General features: G+C 42.6%; 1 protein-coding gene across 10 annotated transcripts in view; it reads right to left on the bottom strand.

Moving 5' to 3' along the window:
- thrb (thyroid hormone receptor beta) overlaps positions 1 to 25362 on the bottom strand; it is a 308544-nt gene that overhangs the window by 143858 nt on the left and 139324 nt on the right. For 9 of the 10 annotated variants that reach the window (XM_068060006.1, XM_068060014.1, XM_068060036.1 and 6 more), the window contains 2 exons: positions 19615 to 19708; positions 15470 to 15612 (listed from right to left, as the gene is read on the bottom strand). The gene's annotated coding sequence lies outside the window, so the exon portion shown is untranslated. The remainder of the gene's footprint in view (positions 1 to 15469; positions 15613 to 19614; positions 19709 to 25362) is intronic. The other variant, XM_068060025.1, reaches the window with a different exon arrangement.

The following is a 25362-nucleotide window of genomic DNA, read 5'->3' as shown; positions in this document are numbered from 1 at the left end:
GGAGAGAGAGGGGAAGGGAAGCGGTGATGGAGGGAGAGAGAGGGGAAGGGAAGCGGTGATGGAGGGAGAGAGTGGGGAAGAGAAGCGGTGATGGAGGGAGAGCGGGGAAGGGAAGCGGTGATGGAGGGAGAGAGTGGGGAAGAGAAGCGGTGATGGCAGGAGAGAGTGTGGAAGAGAAGCGGTGATGGAGGGAGAGAGAGGGGAAGAGAAGCGGTGATGGAGGGAGAGAGTGGGGAAGAGAAGCGGTGATGGAGGGAGAGAGCGGGGAAGGGAAGCGGTGATGGAGGGAGAGAGCGGGGAAGGGAAGCGGTGATGGAGGGAGAGAGTGGGGAAGAGAAGCGGTGATGGAGGGAGAGAGTGGGGAAGGGAAGCGGTGATGGGGGGAGAGAGTGGGGAAGAGAAGCGGTGATGGAGGGAGAGAGTGGGGAAGAGAAGCAGTGATGGCGGGAAGGAGAGGGGAAGAGAAGCGGTGATGGAGGGAGTGAGTGGGGAAGAGAAGTGGCGATCGTGGGATGGAGCGGGGAAGGGAAGTAGTCCTGGGTTGTAGCATCACCAGGTTGACATGTCATTTTGAGGTATGCCTGGCCCTTCTGGATTCTTCATTAAACCAGGGTTGATCTCCCGTCTTGATGGTAATGGTAGAGTGGGGGATATGCTGGGCCATGAGGTTACAGATTGTGGGTCACTGACCTGAAACGTTAACTCTGCTTCTCTCTCCACAGATGCTGCCAGACCTGCTGAGTATTTCCAGCATTTCTTGTTTTTATTATGGAAGATTTATCCCTCTGTTCCAAAAACCATTCTTTAATTAGTTTCAGAGGACCTCTTATCTCATGTCCATAAATTAATTCAAAAAGGAATAAAACTGGTAGACGCATTAGGTGAATTCCTAGTGGCAAACAAAAGAAATCCTAGCTCTTTATCCCAATCATGGGGATATTCATGACAACGTGCCTGATCATTGTTTTGAGGTTCTGATGGTATCTTCCGAAAGCTCTGTGTGCCTGTGGGTGGTAGGCTGAAGTCTTTAACTGTGTTATACCTAAATCACCCATAACTTCCTGAAAATTTTTTGGCATAAAAATGCAAACGATCCAACTGAACCTCAGTCAGTAATCCATATCTAGTGAAAAAATGGGTTAACTTCACTGCCCCAGCAGAAATTGCTCTCAAGAGAATGACCTCTGGGAACTGAGTAGCCATATCCATGACAGTGAGTATAGATTGGTGTCCTGCTTTTGTTTTCGGTAAAGGTCCTACACAGTCTACCAACACCCTACTAAATGGTTCCCCAATAACTATTATAAGAATTACAGGTGCCAGTTTTAAGGCAGTTTGCAGTTTTTTTTATTTATTTATTTTAGTTATTTAGAGACACAGCACTGAAACAGGCCCTTCGGCCCACCGAGTCTGTGCCGACCAACAACCACCCATTTATACTAACCCTACAGTAATCCCATATTCCCTACCACCTGCCTACACTAGGGGCAATTTACTATGGCCAATTTACCTGTCACCTGCAAGTCTTTGGCTGTGGGAGGAAACCGGAGCACCCGGCGAAAACCCACGTGGTCACAGAGAGAACTTGCAAACTCCACACAGGCAGTACCCAGAATTGAACCCGGGTCCCTGGAGCTGTGAGGCTGCGGTGCTAACCACTGCGCCGCCCCACAATCTGGCACATATGGCACGTTTTACAAAACTGCACCACGTCCTCAGAAAGACCTGGCCAGTAATAATGTTGACTTATAAGTGAATTGGTCTTCCGGATCCCCACAGGTCCCATTACAGGAATTTCATGCGCTATCCTTAATAGTTCCCGGTGATACTTTGGCCGTACCACTATCTGATGAACAACCATGCATTCTTTGTCCGCAGGTCTGTGAGGTGGTCTCCACTTCCTTATCAGAACCCCATCTTTAATATAATATCCTTCTGGAACTCCTTTTGTCTCAGCTTCTGTCAGAGCTGATTGTGTCACTTTATTTAACTCTGCATCAGCTTGCTGAGCCGTGATCAGAGAAGATTTATTAAACACTTCCTTTGGATCACCCAAATCCCCAAAGAAAGTTTCGGATATTTGGCTGACAGTGATGTCAATTTTACCTCCGACAATGGTACTTATTTAGCCATTGCTCGGGATAGTACACAAGAAGGAAAAATTCCTGGAACCTTTTACTGTAACTGCTCTGTCTCTTGAACTTCCCTTGATCTTTCCGTGACAACTGGTGAAACTACTACTTTTGTTCTGGCCAAATCATTGCCCAGGAGTAGGTCAACTCCGTCTACTGGCAAGCTATGGACAACTCCTACTAGTTACCGTTCCAGACATTAGGTCAAACTCTAGGTGCACCCAATACAAAGGTATGGGTATATACACCCCACCAATACCATTCACTAAAATCTTAGTGTTCAGTGCGCTCGCTGGTGGAAATGTTATGCCTTTCCCCAGTAAAAGAGTTTGGGTGGCTCCTGTATCCCTAAGTATAACTATAGGTTTACCTGCTTCACTTGAGGGATAAGGAGCTACTTTTCCTTTTGACAAGAATTCCCTATCTTCCCTACCTAAGATAACCTCAGGTATCTTATTCACAATCCCTGCACTCTCAGTGGTTTTTGTACTTGGCCTTACAGCTGTAGTCAGAGCTACAGTATGATCTGCTGTACTCTCGGCCAGGGCCCTTTTATCTGCATTTGCTGTGTGCACCCCAATAAGTCCCATGGGTTTACCCCACAACTTCTAGCATTCTGCTCGAAGATGTCCCACCTTCTGACAATAGTAACATTAGGCTTGCGGACCTCACTTCCACTCTCAGAACCTTCCTTTCTGGCCTGAGGAGGAGATCTTTGGGTATTCCAAGCTATCCCTTCTTGTCCCCAGCTACTTGCCTTCCTTTCACTCTCCCACATTCTTTCCTTCTTGGGTTTGTGGGGCTGACGGACAAAGGGTTAGGGCTTAAACACAAGCTCATAATCATAACCATCAGCAATTTCTGCTGCCTGTGTGGCCTTTGAAACTTTCTAGTTCTGTACATGGGTTCTTACTAACAGAGGGAGTGAGTTTTCAAATTCTTCCAGGAAATTTAGTTCCCTAAGGTTCTCATAGGTGGCCTCTATCTTTAGTGCCCATATCCAACGATCAAAATTAATTTGCTTTACCCTCTCAAATTCTATATAAATCTGCCCAGACAATCTCTGGAGGTTCCGGGATTTCTGTTGGTAAGCTTCAGGGACTAACTCATACGCAGCGAGAATAGCCTTTTATGTTATCTCATAATCTGCAGAAGCCTCTTCAGAAAGCCTGGTATAAACTTCATGAGCTCTGCCCATCAACCTGCTTTGCATAAGCAGGGATCAGCTTTCCTTTGGCCACTTCATCTGTTTGGCTATCTTTTCAAAAGCAATGAAAAATGCCTCTACGTCTCTTTCCTCAACTTTAGGGAGGGCTTGCACAATTTTACACAGCTCTCCACTAGGTCCTGAACTGGAGTCAGATCTTTCCCCACCAAAATTTTCACTGGAGTTGGGACCAATCCTTTGATTTAATTCCATCTTTTTAAATTGGAATTCCCTTCCTTCTCTTTCACTTTCTCTTTGAAATTCAAGCTTAATTTTTTCCAATTCTATTGCTTTTTCTTTGTCAAGTTCAAGCTGCTTCATCTGTAACTGAATTTTAGCCAATTCAACTGCACTACCCTCTGGTTTGCTTTCTTCTTCCAATTTCAAATGGTGTGCTATTCCTTCAATTATGTTTGCTTGCTTAACGCCTGATTTTAAGTCTAACACCTACACTTCTGCCAAACCCTTTAGTTTAACCTTGGTTAAGTTTCTCAAATCACTCAGGGATACATCCTCCTTCCCCAGAAAAGTCGCAGCAACTGTTAAGGACATTCCAGTGATGTAAACTTTACTCTATTGCACAAGAAACCTGGTTCTTTTTTCCCTTTTCCAATTATTACCCCACTTACAATTGTACATCATCGGTGTTGGGTTTATCCCGACAGATGAGCCCCCAATTAAGTATGCAACAATCAAGGTGGGAGGAGTGCACTGTTAATTCAGTCCCACTTCTCCACAGGTCACAACATATATATAAAATTTTCGCACTTACTAATATAAGCAATCATATACTCTGAAATAAAAACAGAAAGTGCTGGAAATATTCAGCGGGTCAGGCAGCATCTGTGGAGAGAGAAACGGAGTTAACGTTTCAGGTCTGTGACCTTTCATCAGAAATCAGAAAGTATTTCCAACACTTTCTGTTTTCATTTCAGATTTCCAGCATCTGCAGTATTTTGCTTTTATTGCAATCATATACTCTATTTTTCCCAGAATAAAACACACTAACCAGGTTTCTTTAATGAACAACAAAATTATCAGTTTATTATAAAAATGGTCTTAACTAGTAATGAAATAAAACACACAGATCAAAATTTTCAAAGTCACAACATTAAATTCTAAAGACCCCTTTTTTACCTTAGCATCTCAAACTCATGTACACACACATACATACGCTGGTTAACCGAAAAAAACAAAGATTTTTGAATCAGAGCTCTGGTACTGACAAAAAGCACTTGAGTTGATTACTTGCTTGTTTTTGAGGAAAACAGCAGATGAGATATGTTGTTCCAAAACTGGCATACAGTCTAACTTCTGAGTGCACATAGACAGGTCACTAAGATCTTTAGAACAGTTCTTTGCAGGCAGCATTGAAAATTACTTTTAGCAGGCTTTCTTCAAATACAGGAAACAAGATGAATTGATCCAGTGGACTTCTCAGGGTCTTTACAGTTTTGCTTTTTATTCTTAACAGACTTGACTTTTTCTGCTGCTCACTCCATAAGGTAAAATACACACACACACTGACTGACAACCAAAAATCTTGCACTGACTGACAACCAAAAATCTTGGCAGTTTTTCTGCACTCCCAGGTGCTCTCTGCTACTACTGGGCTTGTCCAATCAAGGGAACACTTGTCACTTCTCTGTCCCTGTTACCAGGGTTTCTATTCTATCTTTAACTTGAATCATGTGACAACCAATAACATTGTTGCCAATCCGGCTCCTTCAGTGCCCCCTTGATGGCTTCCTCTTAAATAAAACCTGGTCCAACATTTATTCAGTTTAACTATAAATCCCTTTAAAAATATTTTTAACAAAAAACAGAATCACTTTCATACAGTGTAGATGTAGAATTCAACAGCAGGGTGCATCCCTTCTGGATTGCTGGAAACAAGCTTCTTCGATGCTGGTTTCTGGGTATCTCTCTTCCTCTCTCTAGGCTGCCTTTAAGGTAAGAATGTGTTAGATCTCACCTCCTGGAGGAGACACTTTGGTCTCTCCCCGAGGGTGATCACACAATGGCCCAGGACGTGGCTACTTCAGACCTTCTTTGTTTCAGGAGAACCCATTCAATTCTGGAATATTTTAGGAAGGGTGTAGGATGGATGCAACTGACACCACTTAGCTTTGAAGATTTTCCTTTGTCCCTGTCAGACAGTTTGAACATACAACAGCTAAGTCCTTTTTCCTTTGGTGGCCATTTTGGAGCACATTATTCATGTTTTGAAAGGTCCATTTAAAAAAAAAGACAGTTTTTATAACTATTCAATCTTTGTCTATATTTTTTCATCATTGCACTTGTACGTGTAACACCTCCTTCAAAAGGAGGAAGTGTTATTTCTTGGATTTTTTGTTGTTTGTTTTTTGGATTTAGAAAGAAAGAGGATATGGGTCACACTACTGCATTTTCATTTCATTCAATCCTAAATCTTACAATTGAAACACTGGCATTGCTTATAACACTCATTCAGTTTTTGTCCATAATTATTTCATCTTCACACTTCTTGTACACGAGATACTACACTGAGTTAGTTAAGGAAATACTTTATGCGTGGTAGTAATACAACAGAATGACCAGCAGCTGCAGGATTCACCAACAATTAATATACTTTGGTGGATTTCAGAACAAAAGGAGTAACTGCCTCTTCCAATCCAACGTTTATAAGCTTTAAACCAAACACAAAAGGATTAATCAAATGATGAATAGTGACACCTTGTGGCAAGATGAAAACAACTAACAGTGTGAAAATCAAAACAGTGATTTGGAACAGCATTACTGTGGAAAATACAATGATTTTTTTTTGGGTGTGAGCCATGATTAAATGGACAGAAATAGTTAAAGGGGATCTTTAGTTTAAGGACAAGGAAGGGAATGATATGCAATTAACAGATCTCTGGCAGTTTCCTTACCTTATTTTTCAAGGGATAAATCACATTTACGGGGTTTCCCAATGTGTATCCACAGAGAGCCTATAAAGTATTAAAACTTCTCAAGGCGTTTTCCATATGAAATACACGTGGTGACAGAAGATATCACCAAAAATGTAGTCAAAAAAGGTATTTGAGCAGGCTTTAAAGGCAGGGAGGGAAGTAACAAGGTGAAAAGGATGTTGGTGGGGGTAGTGGTTGAAGAGGATTGTAGTTCCAGAAGGCAGGACCCAGATAGTTAAAAGCTTTGCCACCAAGTGAGGAATGCCAGAGTCTGCGGACAGGGCACAAATAGCCATCAAGGAGAATAGGATTGATGAGCAAGTAGGAATAGTGTGGGACAGGTGCCAAAGTTTTGACGTTTGTGTAAGGAGGATTTCTGGAGGTCGATGAGGAGTGTGTTCAGGAAGATGAGTCTTGAGCTAGCAAAAGCACGAATGAGTTTCAGCAGCAGTGGAGATGAGAGACAAAATAGGAAATGTTGTGGTGTGGAACGATGCCATCTTAGTGATGAAAAGGATATGGGATTCAAATCTCTGCTCTGGAGCAAACAGTCAAACAGGACAGAGAAGCAGTGCATTGTCCAGCTCAGCTTAAATAGGTATACACGGGGCTGCTTACTTAAGTTGAGTTAGAAAATTATGCCAGCAATTGGAATGCCTCAGGGCAATCTGCTGCTACAGTTTTATGTACAAGTACCTGTAAATAATGATTATTTTACCCCTTCCCCCTTCACTATTGAATAATGCTCATGTGCAACACAACTGCTCTCAATAGTGTGAAACTGACATACTTCCAAGGATTCCTCTTGCTAGTTTCAACACCTGAAATAGGGAGGGGAAAATGATGCAGGGGTTTCTGTACTTGGCAACTATTAGAATTAGAATTTTTTTTTTAGAATTAGAACATTACAGCGCAGTACAGGCCCTTCGGCCCTCGATGTTGCACCGACCTGTGAAACCATCTGACCTACACTATTCCATTTTCATCCATATGTCTATCCAATGACCACTTAAATGCCCTTAAAGTTGGCGAGTCTACTACTGTTGCAGGCAGGGCGTTCCACGCCCCTACTACTCTCTGAGTAAAGAAACTACCTCTAACATCTGTCCTATATCTATCACCCCTCAACTTAAAGCTATGTCCCCTCGTGTTTGCCATCACCATCCGAGGAAAAAGGCTCTCACTATCCACCCTATCTAACCCTCTGATTATCTTATATGTCTCTATTAAGTCACCTCTCCTCCTCCTTCTCTCCAACGAAAACAACCTCAAGTCCCTCAGCCTTTCCTCGTAAGACCTTCCCTCCATACCAGGCAACATCCTAGTAAATCTCCTCTGCACCCTTTCCATAGCTTCCACATCCTTCCTATAATGCGGTGACCAGAACTGCACGCAATACTCCAGGTGCAGTCTCACCAGAGTTTTGTACAGCTGCAGCATGACCTCGTGGCTCCGAAACTCGATCCTCCTACTAATAAAAGCTAACACACCATATGCCTTCTTAACAGCCCTATTAACCTGGGTAGCAACCTTCAGGGATTTATGCACCTGGACACCAAGATCTCTCTGTTCATCTACACTACCAAGAATCTTCCCATTAGCCCAGTACTCTGCATTCCTGTTACTCCTTCCAAAGTGAATCACCTCACACTTTTCTGCATTAAACTCCATTTGCCATCTCTCAGCCCAGCTCTGCAGCCTATCTATGTCCCTCTGTAACCTACAACATCCTTCGGCACTATCCACAGCTCCACCGACCTTAGTGTCATCCGCAAATTTACTAACCCACCCTTCTACACCCTCTTCCAGGTCATTTATAAAAATGACAAACAGCAGTGGTCCCAAAACAGATCCTTGCGGTACGCCACTAGTAACTAAACTCCAGGATGAACATTTGCCATCAACAACCACCCTCTGTCTTCTTTCAGCTAGCCAATTTCTGATCCAAAGCTCTAAATCACCTTCAACCCCATACTTCCATATTTTCTGAAATAGCCTACCATGGGGAACCTTATCAAACCCTATCCAGCATCCTCTGCTAGAAAGAGCACGAGTATGAGAAAATTAGGGATGAGAAAAGTTCTTTTGACTCATCAAGAATTACCTGTCTAAAACATTAAACCCTAGTATTTCTGCTGTGATTACCTTGCTTCATAGATTACAAATATTTCATTGAGAAAAAGGTTTTTTTCTAGTATCTGGAAAGTAAGTTTAGACAATATTATTCATTGCTCCAGGTTCTACTTTGAAGTAACCTTTTATTAGATACAGTGCATCCCCTCTTTCTAGACAGTAATGCTTAAGCTTTTCTTGCTTCTCTTTTTGGTACATTCCCTTTACACATGGAATCAGTCTTGTTACTCCGTTCTTTTAATGTAAATATTTCTTTACATAGAATATACAACAGCACAGAAACAGACCATTTGGCCCAACAAGTTCATGTTGGCAGTGACCAAAACTGAATTCTGGATATGTAGTCAGATGACAGCATTGCCTTAGTATAACTTCTGTAGACAAGTTCCCATGCTATAATAATGCCCTGTAGAAGTCAGCCAATGGATTACCTACAGGTGGGCTTTCAAGACAGTAAACTGAATACAGCTGGGATGTGCAGAAAAAAAGGTAGTAATTGGGGGGAGGGGCAGGTGCGGGGAATTCAATGTTTATCTGGTGCTGGGTGATCTCTGATGCTCAAAGAGTTGACATGATGGTAGACTAAACGTGTGGCACCCAATGCCATTAATTTATGCTTTAAATCAAAACATGGAAGATATCGAATCATAATAAACTATTTTGGAGAAGGTTGGGATGCTTTGGTGGCTGATTCACAACTGTCCATGGTGAAAACACCTCTCTAGAATCACTTCTAAATATCTAATCCCAACACTGCCATTGTCGGAAGATAATGGCCCGGATTTTGCTGTTGTAATGACCGCTGAACTGTCAACATTCACTGCCATTTTACTCTTGTGAAACTTACAGCAACTTGGTTAGAGAGGGTGCAGAAAAGATTCACGAGAATGGTTCCAGGGATGAGGAACTTCATTTATGAAGATAGATTGGAGAAGTTGGGATTGTTTTCCTTGGAGAAGACAGAGCTGAGAAGACATTTGATAGAGGTATTCAAAATCATGAGGGGTCTGGACAGAGTAGAAAGGGAGAATCTGTTCCCACTCGTGCAAGGATCGGGAATGAGAGGGCACAGATATAAAGTAATTGATAAAAGAAGCAAAAGCAACAGGGGAAATACATTTTCACGCAGCAAGTGGTTAAGATCTGGAATGCACTACCTGAGAATGTGGTGGAGGCAGGTTCAATTGAAGCATTTAAAAGGGAATTAGACTGTTATATGAAAAAGAAGAATGTGTAGGGTTATGGGGAGAAGGCAGGGGAGTGGCACTAAGTGTAATGCTCATTAGGAGAGCTGATGCAGACACGATGGGCCGAATGGCCTCCATTTGCGCTGTAACAATTCTGTGATTCTGGTGTCCGCACATGTGCAGTTTCATGCAGGAATCCAGATGTTGCTGTCGGTGATTCCCTGCTTCTCTACATGGTGTGAAGTCCTTGCAGATGGAAATAAATTATAAATCATTGATTTGAAGTGAACTTCCACTCTCTAGAATCAGAGAAAAACTATGGCACAGAAGGAGGCCGTTCAGTCCAAGGTGTTCGTGCCGGATTTCTACACTATTAGTCCCGCTGTAAATATCCTTGAAAGAACTACGTCCTGTCAAATGAGCTGTAACTTTCTTTTAATGGAATACTATGTCATAATTACTGCTGAATAACTCTCTGACCCTGTAACACTAAATTAATATTTGTGGAATATCAAATACATACATTCCAAGATAAAAAAAATTCCATAGATTTTTAAATTAATACTTTTTAAAGAAATGTTTGTTTAAGATATGTCAGTTCATAATTTAATCACGTGTATGTTTCAATCTTTATGTTGCTTTCTTCAGTCATAAAAAGTGAATGATTAAACTTGCTAGTTACTTCCTGGTTTGCTATCTGAGAACTTTTCTACGTGTTTGACTGCTTAGCCTGCTTGTTGTAGAGATCCCCTACAGTTAGTTCCAGAATAAAATTAACATTGGGAAAGGTGAAATCCATGCCACAGGGATCGCTAGATCATTGTGGGCAGCTTTCTTCAAGATCAGCTGGAAGCACCGTCACTTTTGTCGCTGACCGCAAAATCCAAGCTATTTATTCAGAGGCCATCATCCATCTGTCACTGCTAAGTATTTGTACAAGTACATGGACATATTCAGCACCCTCTTATTACTGGCCACCTACAATGCATATTAATTGAGATCTGCTGGTGTATCATTGACTTTACTGCTTTGAACGCACTAATGCAATATAAAAAAAGTGCAATGCCAACAAATGAATAACCTTGTGTGCATATTTCATACTGTTGGTGTTGATGCACTAATAATGTCATCAAAACATCCAGAAATCTTTCAGCAGTGAAGCAGCAAACACAATCATTTGGTTAAAAATTGTTCGAAGATTTTCATGGCGAGAGCGGTACTGTTGAGTCAGATGATTTTACATGTGAATTTGCTTTGGTAGGTGGGGGAAGAACAACAAAAGGGAAAGTCTGTGATAGGGCGGAGGCCGGGAGAGATTAAATGACAAAGATAAAATAGAACAAAAGGAAAAGGGAGTGGTAATAATAGTAAAAGACAAAGCATTTGTCCAGAGAGAGTGTTAGTGGCAGAATAATGAACAGCTCTGTCTGAAAAAAAAAATATGAAAAACAAGTTTAAGACCAGTGCATGGCTAAAAAAAACACAATCAAAATGGGGGTCATGGTCTGAAATTGTTGGAAGTCAATGTCGAGTCCAGAGGGCATAAAGTGCCTAATTGGAAGATGAGGTGCTATTTCTCGAGCTTGCGTTGAGCTTCACTGCAACATGCCAAGGACAGAAATGTGGAAATGAGCACAAGGTGGTGAATTAAAATGACAAGCAACTGGAAGCTCAGGGTCTTGCTTGCGGACTGAGTGGAGGTGTTCCACAAAGTGATCGCCCAATCTGTGTTTGGTCGTCCCAATGTAGAGGAGACCACATTGTGAGCAGCGAATACAGTATACTAAATTGAAAAAGGTGCAAATAAATTGCTGCTTCACATGGAAGGCATGTTTGGGACCTTAGATGGTGAGGAGAGAAGAGGTAAAAGGGCAGGTGTTACACCTCCTGTGATTGCATGGGAAGTTGCCTTGGGAAGGGGACGAGGTGTCGGGGGTGATGGGGGAGTGGACCAGCGTGTCGCAGAGAGAATGGTCCCTTCAGAATGCTGATAGGGGAGAGGAGGGGAGGGAAGATGTATTTGGTGGTGGAATCATGCTGGAGGTGGCGGAAATGGTGGAGGATGATCCTTTGGATGTGGAGGTTGGTGGGGGTAAAGCGAGGACAAGGAGAACCCTATTGCGATTCTGGGAAGGAGGAGAAGGGATGAGAGCAGAAGTGCGGGAAATGGGTCACACAAGGTCGAGAGCCCTGTCAACCACAGTGGGGGGGGGGGGGGGGGCGGGGGAATCCTCGGTTGAGGAAAAAGGAAGACATATCAGGAGTGCTGTTTGGATGGTTGCATCATCAGAACAGATGTGGCGGAGACAGAGTACCAGTTGCGCAAATCCGAAAGGTTAGCAACCATCACAAAATGATCCTTAGTTGGTTAAGAATGGAATGGAGTCCTTACAGGGGGCAGGGTGTGAAGAAGTGTAGTTGAGGCAGCTGTGGGTGTCGGTTGGCTTATAATGAATATTAGTAGACAGCCTATCCCCTAGAATGGAGACAGAGAAGTCAGGGAAGGGAAGGGAAGGGAAGGGAAGTGTCGGAGATGGACCATGTAAAGGTGAGAGAAGCATGGAATTTGGAAGTGAAGTTGAAGAAGTTTTCCACTTTGGACTGAGAGCAGGAAACAGCATCGATACAGTCATCAATGTACTGGAAAAAGAGTTGGAGGAAGGGTGTAAGATTATTAGGTGACTAAACGTTACTAACCAGAATACTTATTGTTAAAATCCAGTTATTATAAACTAACAACTAACTAATTATCATAAACTAACATGTACTTTTATTAGAACCTTTCTTTGTAGTATGGTAGAGTGAAAAAACCTAGGAAATAGGGCACTGTATGGACAAGATGTCAAGGCAGAGGGATTCTGGGAGATAGTCAAGTTTTAAAATGCTTACTTGCAGCAAAAAGGTGAGACCTTGAGAGCAGACAGTGTAAACAGCTTCTGCGTAGATTTGCCTTGTAGTGAGAAACGCATCCTCGAAATAGAAAAGCATTGAGATAAAGTAGTCAACACAAAGGGGTACCACTTGCACAAATCTGAAAGGTTAGCAACCATCACAAAATAATCCTTAGTTGGTTAAGAAAGGCATCCTTTAATAGAAGACTAGTCACCGATGGGGAGAGGGGAGGGTTAATTGGAAAGCTGCCAGGATAAAAGAAGTCCTGTCCTTGCTGCTGTGTAGCAGAGAATTTTGAACAAGAGACGAGAGAGAGAGAGAGAGAGAGAGAGAGACTGAACAAAAAACTTGAAGACCAAAAGCTGTAAGACAAAGAGTCGTGCGCACTACCGTACAATTTCTAATACGGATAGTATCTGCGTTAGACTGTTAATTGCTGCCTAAGTTTGTGACTATGGTTTATCTGAAAACTTAACAAACTTGCCCTTACCTTTATCTCAATAAAGTCGAATCATAACAAGCTTTGTGCTGCCAAATCTGTTCCCACCTTAGAAGGGAGTATAAAACACCCTTACCTTATCAAATCCGACAGGGGCCTGAGTAGGACTGGAACAAGGAATGTTCGACATACCCACAAAAAGACCAGCATAACTAGGACCCATGTGGGTACCCATAGTAACACCTTTTATTTGGAGGAAGTGACTGGAGTTGAAGGAGTTGTTCAATGTGAGAACAAGTTCAGCCAGGTGGAGGAAGGTGGTGGTGGATGGGGACTCTTTGGGCTTCTGTTCAAGGAAGAAGCGGACAGCCCTCAGACTGTCATTGTGGGTGATGGAGGTGTAGACAGATTGGACACCCATAGTGAAGAGGTGGTGGTTGGGGCCAGAAAACTGGAAATGTCAAAATGATGTAGGGCATCAGAAGAGTCACGGACGTAGGTGAAAAGAGACTGGACAAGGGGAGAAAAAGAGAGTCAAGATAGGAAGAAATAAGTTCAGTGGTGCAGGAACAGGCTGAAATGGTAGGTCTACCAGGAGTTCCTGTTTGTGGATTTTGGGAAGAAGATAGAAGCGGGCTTCTAGTACGGGGTTGTGCGATTATGAAGTGGGAAGCTGCAGAGGGAAGATCTTCAGAGGAGATGAGGTCAGTGACAGCCCTGGAGACAGTGGCTTGATGTTTGGTGGCGGGGTCATGGTCCATCTTCTAATCAGCCAGCAGAGGATGCACAAGAGATGCCCAGTGTGACTGTCCATTGCCATAGAGAACACATGGCTCACACTCATTACAACTTTATTAGTCGGTCATGAATGTGAAATGTACGTATTTTCTGTATTGTTGATATGCATCAGTGTGAAATACCTCATCAGAATGTTACTCTTAGATCAATTCCTGCAAACTCTCTCTTCAGCTTCTCAGCCCATCCCCGAATAGATCAACAAATTTATCCAAATGAATTTTATAGATCAGGAAAATCCCAGATCCAATTGCCACGATAAGTTGGCTGATCTCAGATGGGGCAGTGGTAGGAATGCTTTAATTTGCCTCAGTGCCCTAATGAAACATGCATATTGGGTGAGAACAGGAAGAGATACCAGGCCACTATGGTACTGCTGATTATGGACTAGCATCTAGTCCAGAGACCTGGCACAAGCTGTCTACTTGGGATTGGTGCGGTGATAACCAGGAGCAAGAGAAGAAAGCACACTTTAAAAAAAAAAATCACAACCTCAACAAAAATTACTCTGGTTTTGAAATGAAGGAAAAGATAGAACATTTAGGCAGACAATGACAAAAATAACACTTCACACGCAAAGCAATTCATCAATACTATTGTATTTCCCATGGCGTTGCTCAGATAAGAGATTTTCTAAACCTGAGCAGTATGTATCTCATACAATGCAGGTAACTAACATAAATGAGCTCCTCACATTACATAGCTACAAAAAGAACTAACTCTGCACATAATATGCTTAACATAAATACATCTGTGCAACTCATCTGCTTCTAGCATACGCAAAATGTTTCAAAATAACTGAGCATAAGAAACATTAATAGAATATCACAATGCACATGGAAATAGAATACAGCTAAATATAATTCTATCTGCACAGTATTACACTTTTGAATAATTTTTATGTTTGTATATGGGGTGACAAAGGTAAAGGATGCAGGTACATTTAAAGCAGAGGATGGGCCTCAGGCTGAGAAGTGGCATTGCCTGAGAGTGGGGTAGTGGTCAGACTACAATCAAGAAGCTTAATCTATAATAAAAACAGAAAGTGCTAGAAATACTCAGCAGGTCTGGCAGCATCTGAGAGAGAAACAGAGTTACCATTTCAGGTCTGTGACCTTTCATCAGAACTGGCAAAAGTTAGAAAGGCAATAGGTTTTGAGCAAATGAAAGGGAGGAGCAAAGGAAGAAGAAGAAAAGGGAAGGTGTGTGATAGGGCAGAGGGCAGGAGAGATTTAATGACAAAGATGTCATGGAACTAAGGCAAAGGGAGTGCTAATAGTTGTAGTGAAAGACAAAGCATTATTCCAGAAAGTGTTAATGGCAGAATAATGAACAGTTCTGTCCAAAAGCACAAATGTGAAAAACAAGTTTAAGACAGGTACATGGTTAAAAAATAAAACAAAATTTTAAAAAAGCCAATGATGCTCTGAAATTTTTGAACTCAATATTGAGTCCAGAAGGCTACAGAGTGCCTATTCGGAAGATGAGGTGCAGTTCCCCGAGCTGGTGTTCACTGAAACACTGCAGCAGGTCAAGGACAGAAATGTGCGCATGAGAGCAGGGTGGTGAATTAAAATGGCAAGCAACAGGTACTCAGCAACAATATTTAACAGGAGTTATGTGTTACATTTGTAGGTGGTACTGTGTTATGGGGTTTCAATGCTGAATGTCTCAACTTTTCACTGCTAAAACATAGCAGGGGAGAAACTTGTTCGCGTGGTGCCTCTTCTAGCGGCACTATGCAGACTTACCCAAATTCCCCAGGGGAAAGCAGCACTGTAGGCCGCTACTTGCGCAGCCCATGCTGCGTTCTTCAACAAGAAGTGGTGGTACGCGAACGAATTCCTACCCCAGTATCTAATGTCGTGGTTTCAAGAGTAAAATGGTAGTGTCCCTGTAGGCATCATTATAACATATGATCAATTCACAACAATTGGAACTAACTTGATCCCCCACATACAAAGTAAAATTACAACCATAAACTTCTTTAGTAAAAAATTCCCATCCCGATACCAAAAACATTGGCATCTTCCCCACATTGTGCAATTTGGCAACCCTCTTTTGTTATCAATATTAATTGCTATATATCAAGTGCACCTGATTTCCTCTTCCCACAGAATTCTTATTGACAATAAACCAAAAAATTTGACATAAACTCCATTATAGACTAACAGAGCATTACAGATCTTTGTTTGTGAAGACTGACTTTTAAACAAAATACCGATGGCATTAACTTAGGACTCCACAACCTCTCTCTCAATGATTTGAATCTTTGCAGTATTCTCCTATTTATTTAACTGCAGTATCTAGCTCCATTAACAGGCCACCTGCTTCTACTTTGCTGCAGTAACGTCCTCTGATCTTTGGAAAATTGTCTTCAAGCTCCCGAGGCCACACCAGAAGCTATATAACGCCTCTATTCAAGAAGGGGGGAGGCAGAAAACAGGTAACTATAGGCCAGTTAGCTTGACGCCTGTCGCGGGGAAGGTGTTTTAGAATTGATCATTAAGGAGGCTATAGCTGGGCACTTAGAAAAACTCAAGGTAATCAGGAATAGTCAGCATGGTTTTGTGAAAGGGAAATCACGTTTAACCAATTTATTGGAGTTCTGTGAAGGAGTAACATGCGCTGTGGATAAAGGGGAGCCTGTTGATGTGCTGTACTTGAATTTCCAGAAGGTATTTGACAAGTTGCCACATAAAAGGTTATTGCGCAAAGTAGGAGCTCATGGTGTAGGGGGTAACATATTAGCATGGATAGAAGATTGGCTGGCTGGCAGAAAACAGAGAGTATGCATAAATGGGTCCTTTTCTGATCAGCAGGATGTGATGAGTGGAGTCCTGCAGGGGTCTGTGCTGGGGCCTCAACTTTTTACAATTTATATCAATAACTTAGATGAGGGGAGTGATGGCACATGAGCTAAATTTGCAGATGACACAAAGATAGGTAGGAAAGTATGTTGTGAAAAGGACATAAGGAGCTTGCAGACCGATATAGATAGTCTGATATAGTGGGCAAAAATCTAGCAGATGGAGTATAATGTGGGAAAATGTGAAGTTGTTCACTTTGGCAGGAGGAATAAAAAGCAGAGTATTTCGTAAAGGAGGAATGACTCCAGAATTCCGAGGTGCAGAGGGATCTAGGTGTTCTAGTGCATGAGATACAAAAAGCTAGTATGCAGGTACAGCAAGTAATAAAGAAAGCTAATGGAATGCTGTCCTTTATTACGGGAGGAATTGAAAATAAAAGTAAGAATGTTATGTTTCGGTTATACAGGGCATTGGTGATACCACATCTTGAATACTGCGTGCAGTTTTGGTCTCCTTATTTAAGGAAGTATGTGAATGTATTGGAGGCAGTTCAGAGGAGGTTTATTTATTTAAGTAGAGATACAGCACTGAAACAGGCCCTTCGGCCCACCAAGTCTGTGCCGACCATCAACCACCTATTTATACTAATCCTACACTAATCCCATATTCCTACCACATCCCCACCTTCCCTATATTCCCCTACCACCTACCTATACTAGGGGCAATTTATAATGGCCAATTTACCTATCAACCTGCAAGTCTTTGGCTGTGGGAGGAAACCGGAGCACCCGGCGAAAACCCACGCGATCACAGGGAGAACTTGCAAACTCCGCACAGGCAGTACCCAGAATTGAACCCAGGCCACTGGAGCTTTGAGGCTGCTGTGCTAACCACTGCAACACTGTGCCGCCTAAACTAGATTGATAGCTGGAATGAGCAGGTTGTTTTGTGAGGAAATGTTGGACAGACTGGGCTTATTTTCACTGGAGTTTAGAAGAGTGAGGGGAGACTTGATTGAAGTATATAAGATCCTGAACGGTCTTGACAAGGTGAATGTGGAGAGGATGTTTCCTCTTGTTGGTGATTCCAGAACAAGGGGGCACTGTTTTAAAATTAGGGCTCGCTCTTTTCGGAGATGAGGAGAAATTTTTTCTCTGAGGGTTGTGCGACTTCGGAATTCTCTGTCTCAGGTGGTGCTGGAGGTGGGGTCATTGAATATTTTTAATGCGGGGGACAAAGGTAAATTCAAAGTCTATCCACAAAGATGAAGCATTAGTAATACAAAATATGCACAAGCTTCACATTCTAGTTAGGCAAGGGAATCAAGGGTTATCGGGGGTAGATGGGAGTGTGGAATTCGAGACAGAAACAGATCAGCCATGATCTTATTGAATGGCGGATCAGGCTCGACGGACTGAATGGCTTGCTTCTGCTCCTAATTCGTATGGTCGTATTGTATTATATACAAGTAGGTGCATATTCACGTGCAAGCTGCAATTGAGAATCTGAAGTAACAAAATGACAATTTGGGCAAATAAGGTTGCTCAGGTGGATGAATATATTGCCCCTTTTTAGGCATGTCAGATAGTGCCAACCTTGGACATGATCTGACAACAGCTCACAGATGAAGATCTGAATTGCAGGTGGGTTGAAGAAAATGTTGAAAACTACTGCTGTAGTTGAAGATAGTGGAGCCATTAACATGATGCACTTGAAAAGGTTCTGTGGCATTTTGAGGAACAGTGCTAGCTTTATTTCTGAGGTTACTCTTTAAAAGTTGAAGTTGCAGCCCATATCCCTTTTACTAGTTGGCAATTACAAGTTTTTATTTTGCAAGAAACATCTCTATGCCAGAATATGAAGCTTGTGCATAATTTGTATTACTAATACTTTATCTTTGTGGATAGACTTTGAATTTACCTTTGTCTCAACAATACATTTGTTTCTTTTTTATTTATTCTCTGGATGTACCAACTTTGGCAAGGCCACTTTTGATTGCTCCTCCCAATTGTCCTGATGTAGTGAACCTGCTCCATGAACTGTTGTATTTCTTGTTATGGTTATCGTGCTCTCACAATGAGTGTTATATAGTTGGAAGTGATGGTGCTTCCATGACATTGTTCTTCTTGGTGGTAGAGCTAGCAGGATCGTGAGGTGCTGTCAAAGTATTCTTGGCAAGTTGCTGTGGTACATTCTCAGGTTTTGGTTAATAGTAACACCTGGATTGCTGACAGTGGGTGAATGAGTAATGGGGTAGGGGGTCAAAAGAAATATGGCTGGATTTTCTCTTGTTAGCAATGGTCAATACTTGGCACTTAGGGTGTAAATGTTAGCTGCCAATTGACAGACCAAGCTTGGATGTTATCCAGGTCCTGCTGTCAATTGGCATTGGGTACTTCATTATTGGTGGAGTTGCGCATCAGCATAACACTGTGGAATCATTGGTCCTACTCCTGATCTTATGACAGAGGGAAAGTCAGTGGTGAAGCAGCTGAAGATGTCTCAACTATGTATGCTTCCCTGAGACACTCCTGCAGTTTGCTGCTCTCTGTAGGTTAGATACATACACCCACCCCTTCAAAATAAAATCTTATTTTCCATGCGGCAAATAATTGAGATTTAGTTGTCAATTTCTGCTAGTTTATATTGCTAATCCATAATGTAAATTTGCTAGAAGGTCCTAGTAGCAGTAAAATAAAGAACAGAAAACTGATATAATGCTGCACAGCCACATTTCCACGTTCTTGTTAAAACTAAGAGTTCCAACACAATAAACAATACTCAACACTGGTACGACTTGGAGCATAGTCAGTGGCACTCTGTACCACCATGCTACACAACTTAAATCTACTTAATGGCATGTGGCAACTGGTATGAAAGCAGAAAAATGGCAGAGATTCAGATATAACAACTTGGTAGGGTAGATGACCATGCCTCCAGGGATGACGCAAAGTCTGGGGGACACTATCTGCTCCAGCTATAGAATTGTAGCCATTCATTGAGAGGTGACAGAAGGAGCAAAAAACAGATTACAGAGATCAATAAGAGTAATGTAATAATAAGCCTCATTATTGTGCAGGGTTTACCTCCGGCTATGTGGTTTACTCTTGATGTATGAAGAACTGTTTCAATCTCCAGCAGTAAAGAAGTACATCTAAAATCCAATATTCAGGCGGCCAGCTGTTGGGAAAACATAATTTAATCAATCTCGCTATTTTCTTCAGCATCTATAATGCATACATTTCTACATGATCTATTTTTAAATATCGATATAAATTACCATTTTCATAATCACATTTTATTTTGCATCAGCCAGTTAATATTCCAAATCCAAGATCTAACTTTTTGCCTAAGGTATGAGAAAGAAATGCTTTAATTTGGTTTTGAGGTTGTTTCCCAAATTATCCATAAGTGTGTCCAGATGCTCACCACTTCGATTGCCTTTAAACAGTAATTATATTCTTCAGATTAAAAAAAAAACTTTTCTTTTCCAGTGATGAGTGAGCTGGTGAAGGGATTCGTGGAATGACATGCAGAATTTTACAAACAGTTAATTCTACCAGAGCCATAGATCTTATTCAATACAGAATTACGGTAGCTCATAATCCACTTTGACACATCAATTAGAGAAGCATAAAATTATAATGGTTTGACAAATAAAAAACTAGCTTGAACAAATGAACATACAGCAGTATTCTATTTCTTTTCAGTAAAACCAACATTCAGAGCTGGATACTGCAACCATTCATTAGAGAAGTCTATGTGAAGTCCATCAATACTTTTTGAAGTTAACATACTAAATTCCTGTTATTAGCACATTCAATATGAAAGCTACTGAAAATGATAATACAAGGAAGATTTTGGGGATTTTTCTCCAGTGGGAAATTTTCTTCAGAGACATTAAAGAAAAGCCTATCTCGATAATAAAACGAATGCTTATTCTCCCAATGACTGTTACTGCTATTTTGTGCAGTACAGATTTACATTGGCACTTAGAGGGATCGACAAATACTTTCAGATGGTGGGACAAAAAAAACTTTTTAAAAAAGTGCTACTTTCCTTTGATACCACACACACTTATTTCTCCCTGTATAAATTACATTTTAAACATTTTTAAACTCTGAGAAGCTACTACAAAGTGTAAAACATGAAAGCTCATCTTAGCAGCCTTCTTCTTTGGCCTCCTTGTGTCGAGAGACAATGGGTAAGCGCCTGGAGGTGGTCAGTGGTATGTGGAGCAGCGCCTGGAGTGGCTATAAAGGCCAATACTAGAGTGACAGACTCTTCCACAAGTGCTGCAGATAAAATTGGTTGTCAGGGCTGTTTCGCAGTTGGCTCCCCCCTTGCGCCTCTGTCTTTTTTCCTGCCAACTACTAAGTCTCTTCGACTCGCCACACCTTAGCCCCGCCTTTACGGCTGCCCGCCAGATCCTGCGATCGCTGGCAACAACTCCCACGACTTGTGATCAATGTCACAGGACTTCATGTCGCGTTTGCAGACGTCTTTAAAGTGGAGACGTGGATGGCCGGTGGGTCTGATACCAGTGACGAGCTCGCTGTGCAATGTGTCCTTGGGGATCCTGCCATCTTCCATGCGGCTCACATGGCCAAGCCATCTATCTCAAGCGCCGCTGACTCAGTAGGGTGTATAAGCTGGTGATGTTGGCCGCCTCGAGGACTTCTGTGTTGGAGATACGGTCCTGCCACCTGATGCCAAGGATTCTCCGGAGGCAGCGAAGATGGAATGAATTGAGACGTCGCTCTTGGCTGACATATGTTGTCCAGGCCTCGCTGCCGTAGAGCAAGGTACTGAGGACACAGGCATGATACACGTGGACTTTTGTGTTCCGTGTTAGTGCGCCATTTTCCCACACTCTCTTGGCCAGTCTGGACATAGCAGTTGACGCCTTTCCCATGCGCTTGTTGATTTCTGCATCGAGAGACAGGTTACTGGTGATAGTTGAGCCTAGGTAGGTGAACTCTTGAACCACTTCCAGAGCGTGGTCGCCGATATTGATGGATGGAGCATTACTGACGTCCTGTCCCATGATGTTCGTTTTCTTGAGGCTGATGGTTAGGCCAAATTCGTTGCAGGCAGCCGCAAACCTGTCGATGAGATTCTGCAGACACTCTTCAGTGTGGGATGTTAATGCAGCATCGTCAGCAAAGAGAAGTTCCCTGATGAGGACTTTCCGTACTGTGGTCTTCGCTCTTAGGTGGGCAAGGTTGAACAACCTGCCACCTGATCTTGCGTGGAGGAAAATTCCTTCTTCTGAAGACTTGAACGCATGTGAGAGCAGCAGGGAGAAGAAAATCCCAAACAGTGTCGGTGCGAGAACACAGCCCTGTTTCACGCCACTCAGGATAGGAAAGGGGTCAGATGAGGCGCCGCTATGCTGAATTGTGCCTTTAATATTGTCATGGAATGAGGTGATGATACTTAGTAGCTTTGGTGGACATCCGATCTTTTCTAGTAGTTTGAAGAGACCACGTCTGCTGACGAGGTCAAAGGCTTTGGTGAGATCAATGAAAGCAACGTAGAGGGGCATCTGTTGTTCGCGGCATTTCTCGTTCGCGGCATTTCTCCTGTAGCTGACGAAGGGAGAACAGCATGTCAATGGGCGATCTCTCTGCTCGAAAGCCACACTGTGCCTCGGGGTAGACACGCTCGGCCAGCTTCTGGAGCCTGTTTATAGCGCCTCGAGCGAAGACCTTCCCCACTATGCTGAGCAGGGAGATTCCACGGTAGTTGTTGCAGTCACCTCGGTCACCTTTGTTTTGATAAAGGGTGATGATATTGGCATCGCGCATGTCCTGTGGTACTGCTCCCTCATCCCAGCACAGGCAAAGCAGTTCGTAGAGTGCTGAGAGTATAGCAGGCTTAGCACTCTTAATTATTTCAGGGGTAATGCCGTCCTTCCCAGGGGCTTTTCCACTGGCTAGAGAATCAATGGCATTACTGAGTTCCAATTTTGTTGGCTGTACGTCCAGCTCATCCATGACTGGCAGAGGCTGGGCTGCATTGAGGGCGGTCTCAGTGACAACATTCTCCCTGGAGTACAGTTCTAGGTAGTGCTCAACCCAGCGGTCCATTTGCTTGCGTTGGTCAGTGATTGTGTCCCCTGATTTAGATTTGAGGGGGGGCGATCTTCTTGATGGTTGGCCCAAAAGCTCTCTTAATGCCATCATACATTCCTCTACATATAGCAGCCAAGCTATATAATTTCAAAGACACTCCCCCTTTCCCTAGTGAAATCAAACTAATAGCAATGGAGGTACATAAGCAGTAAAAGCAGTATAGGAAAGGGTCAAAAATCCTGGAACTCCTTTCCTAACAGCATTTTTGGTGTACCTACACTCCAAGGACTGCAGTAGTTCAAGAGGACAGCTCACCACCACCTTCTCAAGGTCAATTAGGGATGGGCAACAAATGCTGGCTGAGCCATGCCCACATCCCATGAACAAAAAAAAAACATATTAAATCTTATATTGTCTGCTAAATATCGCATCTTTCTTACCACAAATTGCCTTATAGCAGATTTAAAATAGATAGAAAAATGGATATTAGGGATATCACTGGATAAAAGTCAGCTGGATGATTACAGTTTGGGTGCCTTTTGGATACATTCACACATCATGCATTTCGAGTTTCGAGCTCATATTAATGGGACAGATTTTGCAGTTATAATAACCACCAAGCTGTCAGTGTTTGCCATTATTGCCTTGCGAAACCAACATCAACTTTCAGCATACACACTTGAGCAGTTAAAAGCAGAAATCTAGAAGTTGTTGTCAGTGATTCCCTGCTCCTTCACAGGGCACACTGTGGAAGTGTCTGCTGACAGCAATCTTTAAAAATGACTAAATAGGCGAGAACTTGCCCTTTTACGCTGTAATATTGCTGTTAAGTTATGCCTTGCTAATAAGATGTAACTGGGTTTTTAACAGCATACGAAGTCAGAACTACTGCTGAGCAACCTCTTTGCCCTGGAAAACTAATTTTATACTTGTATAATGACATACGAACATACGAATTAGGAGGAGTAGGCTACTCGACCCCGTGAGCCTGCTCCGCCATTCAACAAGTTCATGGCTGAACTGATTACTCCACATTTCCACCAACCCCCGATAACCTTCCACCCCCTTGCTTATCAAGGATATATTTACCTCGGCCTTAAAAATATTCAAAGACTCTGCTTCCACTGCCTTTTGAGGAAGAGAATTCCAAAGATTCACGACACTCAGAAAAAATTTCTCCTCATCTCTGTCTGAAATGGGCGACCCCTTATTTTTAAACAGTGACCCCTAGTTTGAGTTTCTCCCACAAGGTGAAACATCCTTTCCACATCCACCCTGTCAAGACCCCTCAGGATCTTATATGTTGTTACTCTTACTCATCTAAATTCCAGCGGATATGAGCCTAGCCTGTCCAAGCTTTCCTTGTAAGAAAGCCCACCCATTTCAAGTATTAGTCCAGTACACCTTTTCTGTACTGCCTCCAACGCATTTACATCCTTCCTTAAATAAGGAGACCAGTACTGTACAAAGTACTCCAGATGTGGTATCACCAATGCCCTGTATAGCTGAAGCATAACCTCGCTACTTTTGTATTTAATTCCCCTTGCAATAAATGATAACATTCTATTAGCTTTCCTAATTGCATGCTGTACCTGCATACTAACCTTTTGCGATTCATGCACTAGGACACCCAGATCCCTCTGCATCTCAGAGCTCCACAGTCTCTCACCATTTAGATAATATGCTTCTTCTTTATTCTTCCTGCCAAAGTGGACAATTTCACACTTTCCCACATTATACTCTGTTTGCCAGGTCTTTGCCCACTCACTTAATCTATCTTGAGAACATTAGAACATTACAGCGCATGACAGGCCCTTCGGCCCTCGATGTTGCGCCGACCATCTGTCCTACACTATTCCATTTTTATCCATATGTCTATCCAATGACCACTTAAATGCCCTTAAAGTTGGCGAGTCTACTACTGTTGCAGGCAGGGCGTTCCACGCCCCTACTACTCTCTGCGTAAAGAAACTACCTCTGACATCTGTCCTATATCTTTCACCCCTCAACTTAAAGCTATGTCCCCTCGTGTTTGCCATCATCATCCGAGGAAAAAGACTCTCACTATCCACTCTATCTAACCCTCTGATTATCTTGTATGTCTCTATTGAGTCACCTCTCCTCCTCCTTCTCTCTAACGAAAACAACCCCAAGTCCCTCAGCCTTTCCTCGTATGACCTTCCCTCCATACCAGGCAACATCCTAGTAAATCTCCTCTGCACCCTTTCCAAAGCTTCCACATCCTTCCTATAATGCGGTGACCAGAACTGCACGCAATACTCAAGGTGAGGCCTCACCAGAGTTTTGTACAGCTGCATCATGACCTCGTGGCTCCGAAACTCGATCCCCCTACTAATAAAAGCTAACACACCATATGCCTTAACAGCCCTATTAACCTGGGTAGCAACTTTCAGGGATTTATGTACCTGGACACCAAGATCTCTCTGCTCATCTACACTACCAAGAATCTTCCCATTAGCCCAGTACTCTGCATTGCTGTTACTCCTTCCAAAGTGAATCACCTCACACTTCTCCGCATTAAACTCCATTTGCCATCTCTCAGCCCAGCTCTGCAGCCTATCTATGTCCCTCTGTACCCTACAACACCCTTCGACACTATCCACAACTCCACCGACCTTCGTGTCATCCGCAAATTTACTAACCCACCCTTCTACACCCTCATCCAGGTCATTTATAAAAATGACAAACAGCAGTGGCCCCAAAACAGAACCTTGCGGTACACCACTAGTAACTAAA

This window comes from Heterodontus francisci, chromosome 2 (assembly GCF_036365525.1).
Source record: "Heterodontus francisci isolate sHetFra1 chromosome 2, sHetFra1.hap1, whole genome shotgun sequence".
NCBI classification, from domain to species: domain Eukaryota; kingdom Metazoa; phylum Chordata; class Chondrichthyes; order Heterodontiformes; family Heterodontidae; genus Heterodontus; species Heterodontus francisci.
The sequence above is the reverse complement of the archived record's forward strand: the minus strand, read 5'-3'. Positions and strand labels throughout refer to the sequence as shown.